Genomic DNA, 9817 nt, shown 5'->3' on the forward strand with positions numbered 1-9817 from the left:
AACTCAGCTTTTCCATCCTTGGAAGACAAGCAGAATTTGGGGTTCTCCATTCTTTCCCAGAGTTTTTAAAATGTTATTTAGATCAGCCAAATAGATTCTCTAAATTTCCTCCTGTGCCAAGAACGTAGCAGAAAACTGTGGTCTCCGGACACTTTGGGTGCTCAGCTTTTTTCTTGCTCCCTATCCTGCTCTCCATATGCATAACAAAATGAACAGCAGCAGAAAAAGGAAACTGACAAAGGGACACAGTTGCATTCGCAAACACTTAATATGCAAAGCATAATATCAAGCCAACATCTACCAGGATTGCACGAAACACAACATGAAACCAACATTAGACTACCTATTGAACAAATCACAGATTAAGCCAGCTTAAAACTGATTTACCTCAATCTCTCTGGGGTCATAAGCAAAGTGACCGTGCAAAGTGTCTCATATCTAGGGTTACAAAAGAAGGTGGGGAAAGACTTGGCTTCTGTTTCCAATGTCCCTAGCATCAGCCCAGTTGTGGTCTGCAGCTTTTGTGAACCTCCCATTTAAGAAAGAAGATTTGGGCCTCCATTAACCCAAATGCTAAAGTCTGCACATAATTGAGGGCATTGTTTTTCGAAGCATCAGGTCCTTACTGAACTGGCTGAAATGTCAATGTTGTTTGGCCTCGGGCAAATAAAGGTCATCAAATGTCACAGTTAAAGCTGCTGGCAAACAATTAAAAAAGGAAAATGTAAGGCATAGATCTTGGTTCAGTCTGCTGCGCTGCTCTCTCTCTCTCTCTCTCTCTTCCTCTCTCCCCAGTATGTTTTGAAATGTGAGATTAAAGAAACATTGAGTGTGATAGAACAAACTAAGAACTATACCAAGTCTGGTCAATCTTTTAGCATCAGGGTCATACTTAATATAGTTGGAGGAATAAAAATTATGTTGAAAGGGCAGTGATGCAAATGGAATAGCGCTGACTCACAACACAGTGCAAAAGAGAGCTAGTATGACCCAGTGGTTAAGGCACCAGACTAGAAACCAGAAGACCTTAAGTTCTAGTCCTACCTTAGGCATGAAAGCCAGCTGGTGCTTTGGGTCAATCACCAGGGGTGGTGAATTCTAGTCTTGCCATAGTCATGAAAACCATCTGGGTGACAAGTTCTAGTCCTACCTTAGGCATGAAAGCCAGCTGGGTGACTTTGGGTCAATCACCAGGAGGTGGTGAATTCTAGTCCTGCCATTGTCATGAAAGCCAGCTGGGTGACCTTGAGCCAGTCACTCTCTCTCTGCCCTAGGAAGGAAGCAATGGTAAACCACTCCTAAAAATCTTACAAGAAAACAGCAGGGACTAGTCCAGTTGTTTGCCAGGAGTCCACACTGACTTAAAGAAGATAGAAATAATATTTTTTTTAAAGGTCACAAGAAGAACACCTTCATAATTTCCCGTTAGTTTCCTGGTTTACGGAAATGACATATCTGGAAAGTTTCTTGCCTAAATCTGTTAGGAAACCACTGATTTTAAGCAGCAAGGCCAGGGGAAGTTTAGTAAAGGATTTCAAGGGCTGTAGGTTACTCTTGAGGTTGCCGATTGCCCACCTATTTTGATTTTTTTTTCCAGAGGAAATTTTGCTTCTTTAAGTCATCGGAAGCATTTAAGCCCAGATGCCTGTTCTCTATAATGTTGTATCAGAGTTCCTCACAGCGGAGACCATCTCCAGCAAAGCTCAGGTGGAAACTCATCTGCTGGGTTGCTATGGCTCAGCTTCCCCATATTTGGTTTAAGGAAGCGGCTGCAGCTGAGCTCAGCATCTGTTAAGTGTTCATCATGGATTCCCTCTTGCAAAACTGGGAAAATGATAATTTTTGGAACATCATCTCTCTCAAGACTTTTATGCAGTGGTTATTTGTATTGGGAGGGAGGGAGGAAAGAAAATCTCTACAAATCGGTGCTTGGTTATGGTGTGCCTATGTGTTTATGGACTTGGGGGACATTTGAAGGAGATAATATTGCCTTTAATTTGAGCCTGATGGTCAAATTTCATGGACATATCTATGCAGTTTTCTGGCAAGCAGTACAGGAATGTTTTCTTGTTATTTTCTTCCAGGAATTTATTTATTTAAAAAAACAACACTTCTCTGTCTAGCTTCCATCTGAAAATTGGGAATAAATAAACATAAAATCAGATCAAAAGAACTGTTGTCAGGATTCCAGCAATCGCCCTAATTAAATCATGATTCTCGAGCCAAACTTCAAAAAACTTCAAAGGATTCATTAGAGGTGACATACTGGCACTGCCCTGTATGAAGCCAACTCTGGCATACGTAATTTAAGTTATTTGTGACCCTGTTTTCCCCACTCCCTCCTAAGTGTCTCATAAACCAGATTCTCCAATTGAGCACGTTCATAGGATGGGTGTCATAATTCATGTTCTCCAATTAAATATATTTGTGGGCAAAAGTTCTGGTATTTTAGTTACAATCTTTTAAAGATAAGAGTTGGAATGTACTTTCGCCTTCAAACTGCTGCACTGCTCTTCCAGATTTCCTCCCCCCCCTTTTTTTTTAAACAGGCATAGGAATGTTTTATGAGTTGACAGCTGTCTTGATTTTTCAAGGTGCCAATCCAATAACATCAGGAAGCCACTGAAGCAGGATACCTCCTAGGAGTATCTTAAGAGTTGACGGTGTTAGCTTCATCCCACATAGATTCTTCTTCTCCAGTTTCTCTCTCTCTAGCCCTGCTTCTCAGTCTTCATAAGTTTTTATGTTCTCTCAGCTTTCCTTCTTTCTTCCTTCCTTTCCAGAGCATGGATCTGGCATGCTGCCTTTTTCTCGTTTATTGATTGATTGATTTACAAGCAGAGATGAGGATGGAATGAGACTCGGATGCCTTTTGGATTGTTGAACTCAGATCTTCACTCGGGGATCCAGTCCGACAAGCAATCACTGAAGAATCCATTCTAGACATTATTACAAAGCCATTGAAAGCAGTGCCCTCAGCAATCAAGTGAGGGATCCAATCCTTTTGTTCTTATTGATAACCTTTCTTTGTTTAAAAAAGGATTGTTTTCCATCTCTGTCAGTTCCTTTCCCTTCCCCACCCGACTGTCCATCTCCCTTCTGCAGAACTTCTATGTTTCCACTTCCTGTTACACACACACACAAAAATCATTTCAAATCTTATTATAAAGGTTTCAGAGGCAAGGGAACACAATGTTTCTGTTTGAAGGTGACGTTGTCTTTGTTGTGAGGAAAACTGCCTTCCATTTCCTCCGATAGCCAACTCTTCATAAAGGGCTAACTGACTTTCAGAACCTACAAGAAGGATAATTACAAAATTCATCATCTAATAAAGTAATGAGTTATTTGAAAAAAAAAGTCTTTCCTTTCCTCCCTCCCTCCTTTCCTTTCAATTGGGAGTGAAATCAAAACATGCAACTGATTGTCCATCAAACCCCTTACTTAGGCAGTGGGGGGTTGGACTAGATGACCTACGAGGTCCCTGACTATCTGTATCATCCATGTATATCACAGTTTCAGGCTTACCAATAGATAATATTGAAAAACATTGGTTCCCAATATCTGAAATTTGACAAAGTAAATCCATCTCTGGAAGATTAATTTCACAAGCACTGCGGTATGGAAGAAAAGATTCAAAAGACTGAAAGAGATTATTTAGGAGGTGAATGATTCTGCTTAATGATAATTCACCTGCATTCTTTTAAACCCTTTCATGTTTATCTTCATATTCACATCTGCAGGACACCAATGTCCTCTTATTCCAAGATGCATAGACACCACTTTATCCTTGCTTCTAATTGCTTCTAATGGTGAGGAGGTGAAGAGGGTTGATAGTTTTAAATTTCTGGGCACATATCTCAGAGGATCTCTCATGGACTATGAATGCTAATTTGCTTGTAAAGAAGGCACAGAAGAGGCTGTACTTCCTGAGAATGCTCAGGAAGATAAATCTATCTCAGCATCTACTTCTGTCCTACTACCACAGCACCATTGAGAGTATCCCGACATACAGCATTCTTGCATGATATGGGAGCAGCTTTGTAGTGGACAAAAAAACTCTACAGAGAATCATTAAAACTGCCCAGAATATCATTGGGCTCCAGCTACCAGCCCTGGATGACATCTTCTCAGCTCGCTGTTTGAGGAAGCTGCACAACATTCTTCGAGACTCTACCAATCCTGCTCACAATCTTTGTGAAATGTTGCCTTCTGGCAGAAGATGCAGAACAATTAAAACTTGGACTACACGTTTTCTGAATAGTTTTTATCCCAGAGCTATAATTGCACTTAACAATGAACTTAAGGACCACCATCAGTGAGCTGTTGGACAGTATTACTTGGTCTGTTGTGTGGATGCTTGTGTGTTTTTAGGGGGAGGGGAATTTTGGCGGGTGAGGAGGTGTTTGGGAATTGTCATGTGTGTGTGCGTGTTGGGTCTGGTCTCTGGGTGTTATGTGAATTTCGTTGTATATATACTGTGTATATACATACAATGACAATAAAGAATTCAATTCCTTTGGTGATTCCAGGCTGACCATTTAACCATCCATCTGTTGCTTGGGGTATTCATTGGCATGGCTCCTTCCAGGCCAGGTGTCCACTCCCTCTCCTTTTAGTTCTCCCTCTTATTTCTGCTGACCTTCTTGATTTTGGCTGGCATTTAAGAATCCCTACACAACGGGGGAAATGACAGCTCTGTTGGCCTCATCATGAAATTCCCGCGAGACAAACTCTCCCAGATGCTTCACATTGCCGTTTTGCCTCACTACTGTCAAGCTCCTGTTGCTGTACCCTCCATGTCAAATGTTATTTTCCCTTCTTCAAATTATTCAGACCCTAGCAGGAACATTTTAATGAACCCTTCTGTTGTCTCTATGTGTTTGTGTGTGTACACCACACACACATGGGTGATGGGGAGAGGTTAAAAAGCCTTGCTTGGACTATTGGTTTTTACAAGTTGAATTTTAACACTTCTTCTGATTTATTTGTTTATTTCCTGCCAGTTTGTCCTTTGCTGGAAATTAAATCAGCTCACGCTAAAATTCAAAAGGAATGACGATGATGTAATAATACTATAGTAGCCCTGTTGGAGTGGAAAAAGAGGCTGGAGAGCAGTTGTGCGTGTGTGTGTGTGTGGGTGGGTGGGTGGGTGGGTGGGTGTGTTTTCTGCTGGTTTCTCAAATAGCCACTGAAGTAATTTAATCAGGGTAACATATACAGAACAGAAGGGAGGTTTTCATTTGGATTTGAATTGTTTTAAACCTCTTCTCCACAGTAGGAATATAGTTTGAGAAGAGTTTTTTCCCCCCTTAACTGCTCCTTCGCTAACTGGTAGCAACTGGCTGTTCCTGGCTAGAAGAGATCAAAAATAAATCCATAAAGCACCTGAAAAATTTCAAAACTCTCAGCTAGATGTGGAGATAAAATGGAATACCGTGTAAAGAAGCTCATGGCAAAGCCATTTCTGTATTGCTGCCAAAAGAGAGTCATGAATGTGTCAGTGAAATCACCAAGAGCGATTTGAGGGTGTGTTAGCCTAGCCTCTCCAGGTTGCTCTCAGTGCAAATGTCCATTGAATTCAAAAGGTTTCACCTCCACCTCTTGCTCACTTCTGTGTTTATCAGGAAAACAGAAGATTAAAACCAGCATGCAAAAACATGCTTTCAGGCACCACTCAAACCATAGCAAAGGGATATAGCAATAGCAATAGCACTTAGAATTGACATATCACTCCAAAGTGCTTTATAGCACTCCTTGGGAAGTTTATGTTTTCTGAACAGTTTTTATCCCAGAGCTATAATTGCACTTAACAATGAACTTAAGGGCCACCATCAGTGAGCTGTTGGACAGTATTATTTGGTCTGTTGTGTGGATGCTTGTGTGTTTAAGGGTATGAGGAACCTTGGAAGGTGGGGTGTGTTTGGGGATTGTCATATGTGCATGCATGTTGGGTCTGATCTCTGGGTGTTATGTGAATTTCGTTGTATATGTATACTATGTATATTCGTACAAAGACAATAAAATATTATTATTAAAGAATCAGCAGCTTGCCCCCAACAATCTGGGTCCTCATTTTACCGACCTTGGAAGGATGGAAGGTTGAGTCAACCTTGATCTCCGCCAGGATCGAACTCCAGGCTGTGGGCAGAGTTTTGTCTACCATGATGCATTCTAACCACTGCGCCACCATGACTCTATATATCGGTATGGTAAGGGGAAAAGCATGAGTTAAATATTGTTGTGTTGAGAAATGTAAACGAAAGAGAAGGACTGGGTTTCCTCTGATTTGAAATTGCATTTTGCAGTTTGGTTTGGATGAAAGAGTGGGCATGGCTGAGAATCTCCATAGACTCTCCAAAGATGATTTAGAGGACTAGAGGCTAAAACATGTAAAGAACGGTTGCTGGGATTGGGTCTGCCCAGTTTGAGGAAAAGAAGGACTAGGGGTGCCCTTATAGCAGTCTTTCAGTATCTGAGAGGCTACTACAAGGAAGAGGGAGTCAAGCTATTCTCCAAAGCACCAGAGGGCAGGACAAGAAGCAATGGATGGAAACTCATCCAGGAGAGAAGCAACCCTGGAACTAAGGAGAAATTTCCTGATATTTAGAACAACCAATCAGTGGGACAACTTGGCTCCAGAAGTTGTGAATGTTCCAACACTGGAAGTTTGTAAGGAGAGATTGGATAACCATTTGTCTGAAGTGGTGTAGGGTTTCCTGCCTAGGCAGGGGGTTGGACTAGAAGACCTCCAAGGTTCCTTCCAATTCTCCTATTCTATTATGTTCTGTTCTGTTCTGTTCCGTTCCGTTCTGTTCTGTTCTGTTCTGTTCCATTCCGTTCCATTCCATTCCATTCCATTCTATTCTATTCTATTCTAAACATTTGTCCAAGAATTGTTATTCTCAATTTTTTTTAAAAAGGACATTTCCAGTGCTTTTGAACTGAGTGCAAATCACCTCCCTTCACTTTGCTTCTGGGTCATTGGAGTTTGCTTTTTACCCTAGAACTAAGACTATTTGACACAGTGAGAGTGGAAAAGGGTTTGCAAAGAGATGTACCATTAAGTGCTTGCCACCTTATAGAAAGCCAGCTTCAGCTCTTTGAGACTTGTTTCTGAATGTATGTGGTCCAGTAGAAAGTCATGTAGGTTTAATATTGGCAGAGAATCTTAGAAGGGACTCTGTATTTCCATCCTTCTTAATTATGTCTGTTAGGGATAACATTGGTTACCTAACTTAGTTTGGGTAAAATAATATATAAACTATGTTAGTGAGTTTAAGTGTATGTATCACTTTAAACTGTAAACCATGTATTTTGGGTGCGGTTGTAAAATCACCATAAGAGGGAGCAAGAGAGCTCACTGTTTCCTCGGCTTTTACTGGAATGCTGACAATGAAGGATTGATGGTGATAAACTGCGTGTTTGCTGAAAGAAGAAAGGAGGTTTGATTTTCTTCATATCTCTGACTGCAAAAGAGATATATCACAGGACTGATTGATTGTAAGTTTACTGACCTCTTTTTCAACACTGGACTTTGCAAACTGAATAACCCCGGACTGACTGAACTTAGTGTATGACATATGGACTGTTTTGACTATGCTATAACTCTTGCTGGAATAAAAACTATTTAATTTGCACAGTGTATCTGTTTTACTGAGTGTAAGCTACTACAACGTTTTGTCTCACATATCTGCCTGTCTGCTAGACTGCCATTGCACGTTCTGCTAGGGTGTATATCCCTAACAATGTCCGTAGTCGCTTTTAAGGCTATCCAGATGAAAAGTTTCACACACACGTGTGTATTTGTTGTCTTTTTGTGGTTGAATATAACAACTCATTAAGTCCACTTAAATGTGTCTTGAAAAGCCAAGAATACAAGAATTCTACTGAACTGGAGCACTTTTTTAAAAAGTATCATGGTTATAAGTTTTTATGCATCCAGTTTTGGTCACCCTATTAGAAAAGAGACATTGAGACTCTGGAAAGAGTGGAGAAAAGAGCAACAAAGATGGTTAGAGGGCCGGAGGCTAAAACATATGAAGAACGGTTGCAAGAATCGGGTATGTCTTATCCAGTGGAAAGAAGGACTATGTCATATCCTGAAGTGATATGATAGCAGTGTTCCAATATTTGAGGGGCTGCCACAAAAAAAGGGGGTCAACCTATTTTCCAAAGCACCAGAAGTCAAGAAGGCAAGAAACAATGGATAGAAACTAATGGAGGAGAGAAGCAACCTAGAACTAAGGAAAAAATCCTGACAATGAGAACAATTAACCAGTGGAACAGCTTGCCTCAAAAAGTTGTGAACGCTCCAACACTGGTAGTTTTCAAGAAGAACTTAGACAGCTATATGTCCAGAATGACATAAGGTCTTCTGCCTGAGACCTGGGTTGGACTAGGGTCCCTTCCAATTCTGTTATTCTGTTATCTTACATGTGTTTCTTTTGTTACTCTTATTTTACTTCATCCAATTTTTAGTTGCTTTGAGTCTCTTAATTGGAACGACAGAGTACAAAATCAATTATTTAGGTCTTTATAAACTATTAGTCTAAGACAGGGGTGTCAAACACAAAGCCCGTGGTCGGATCCGGCCCATGGGGTTGTCCTGGAAAATGTAAGGGGCCGGCCCGTGAGACTTTGGACTGGTCAACCCAATGCAAAGAGGAAATATACCAGGAGTTTGGGGAGCGGCATCCAGCTAGCCCGGCCACACAGTCGGCCATGCCCACCCAGTTAGCCATTCCCAGTGAGTGGCATCAAGGTGGCCACACCCACCCAGTCGGCCAAGCCCACAAACACACCCCAGGTCAACCCCAGCCCTGATGCAGCCCTCAATGAAATTGAGTTTGACACTCTTGGTCTAAGATAACTTTTCCCACTCCCCTCTCCAAATAGACTAAGAAATAAGAGCCATAAAATGCACCCATAAAATTATGACTGGATTTGGAAGCTGGATGGACAGTGGAACATCCTCTGGAACTGGAGGAAGATGTTACTGTAATCCAGAGTAGGTGTATTTCCCATAGCAACCTTTGATTCAAGCTCATTTGAGACTCTTCTGATCCTTCCCATATCTGTCGTATGCTTATAACAGCAAACTCCAGGCTTCAAAAGCACCTGATCTGCATATAGATATGGGGAAGAACGGACCTGAAGTCCAGTTCTCAGGCATAAAGAACTGAAGAGATGCTTCTTCTTTTCGTGTCTGTCTTCTGCCACCATTTGTGTTGCTGCTTTATTACTTATAATTAAAACCCTCAAGTGGGAACCTGGTAAACTTCTTATATATTTATGGAGCTATGTGATTAAATAATTATGCAGCCACATCTACTTCAGCATACTTTCCACAATCTATGTAGAACAAAGGTCAAAGTGTTGGGCAAGCTGGGGAAAGCCAGATTCAAATATAGTCTTTGCAGTCAGATTGGCTTCTCACCTGTCTTCATTCGTCAGCCTGTGGCATTGAGAAAACAGAAGGAGAAAGAAGAGGACACCTTGGGCTTGTCAGAGAAATCTTAAGTGACATAAATAAATTTGTAAAATGGAGCCAAATGCATGCATTCAACTGAACAGCAGGTTACCAACAGCTGGAATTAAATGAAGGTTGTGAGGCTTAAGGGTTTATTGTCCATTAATGCAAGTTTCTTAGGAAAATGTGCAGCAGCAGTTAAGATGTTGGATTAGGAATGAGGAGAGCCAGATATAAAAAGATGTCTGGTCCAGTCTTCAGAGGCCAACATATCTCACAGGATTTCTCTTGTACGAGAAAAATAGGGTTATATATGCTGCCTAAATCAAAAGCTGTATGAATGACAAA

The sequence above is a fragment of the Notechis scutatus genome, chromosome 7, assembly GCF_049901735.1.
Source record: "Notechis scutatus isolate UNSWTSFEM ecotype Mainland chromosome 7, rNotScu1.2, whole genome shotgun sequence".
NCBI classification, from domain to species: domain Eukaryota; kingdom Metazoa; phylum Chordata; class Lepidosauria; order Squamata; family Elapidae; genus Notechis; species Notechis scutatus.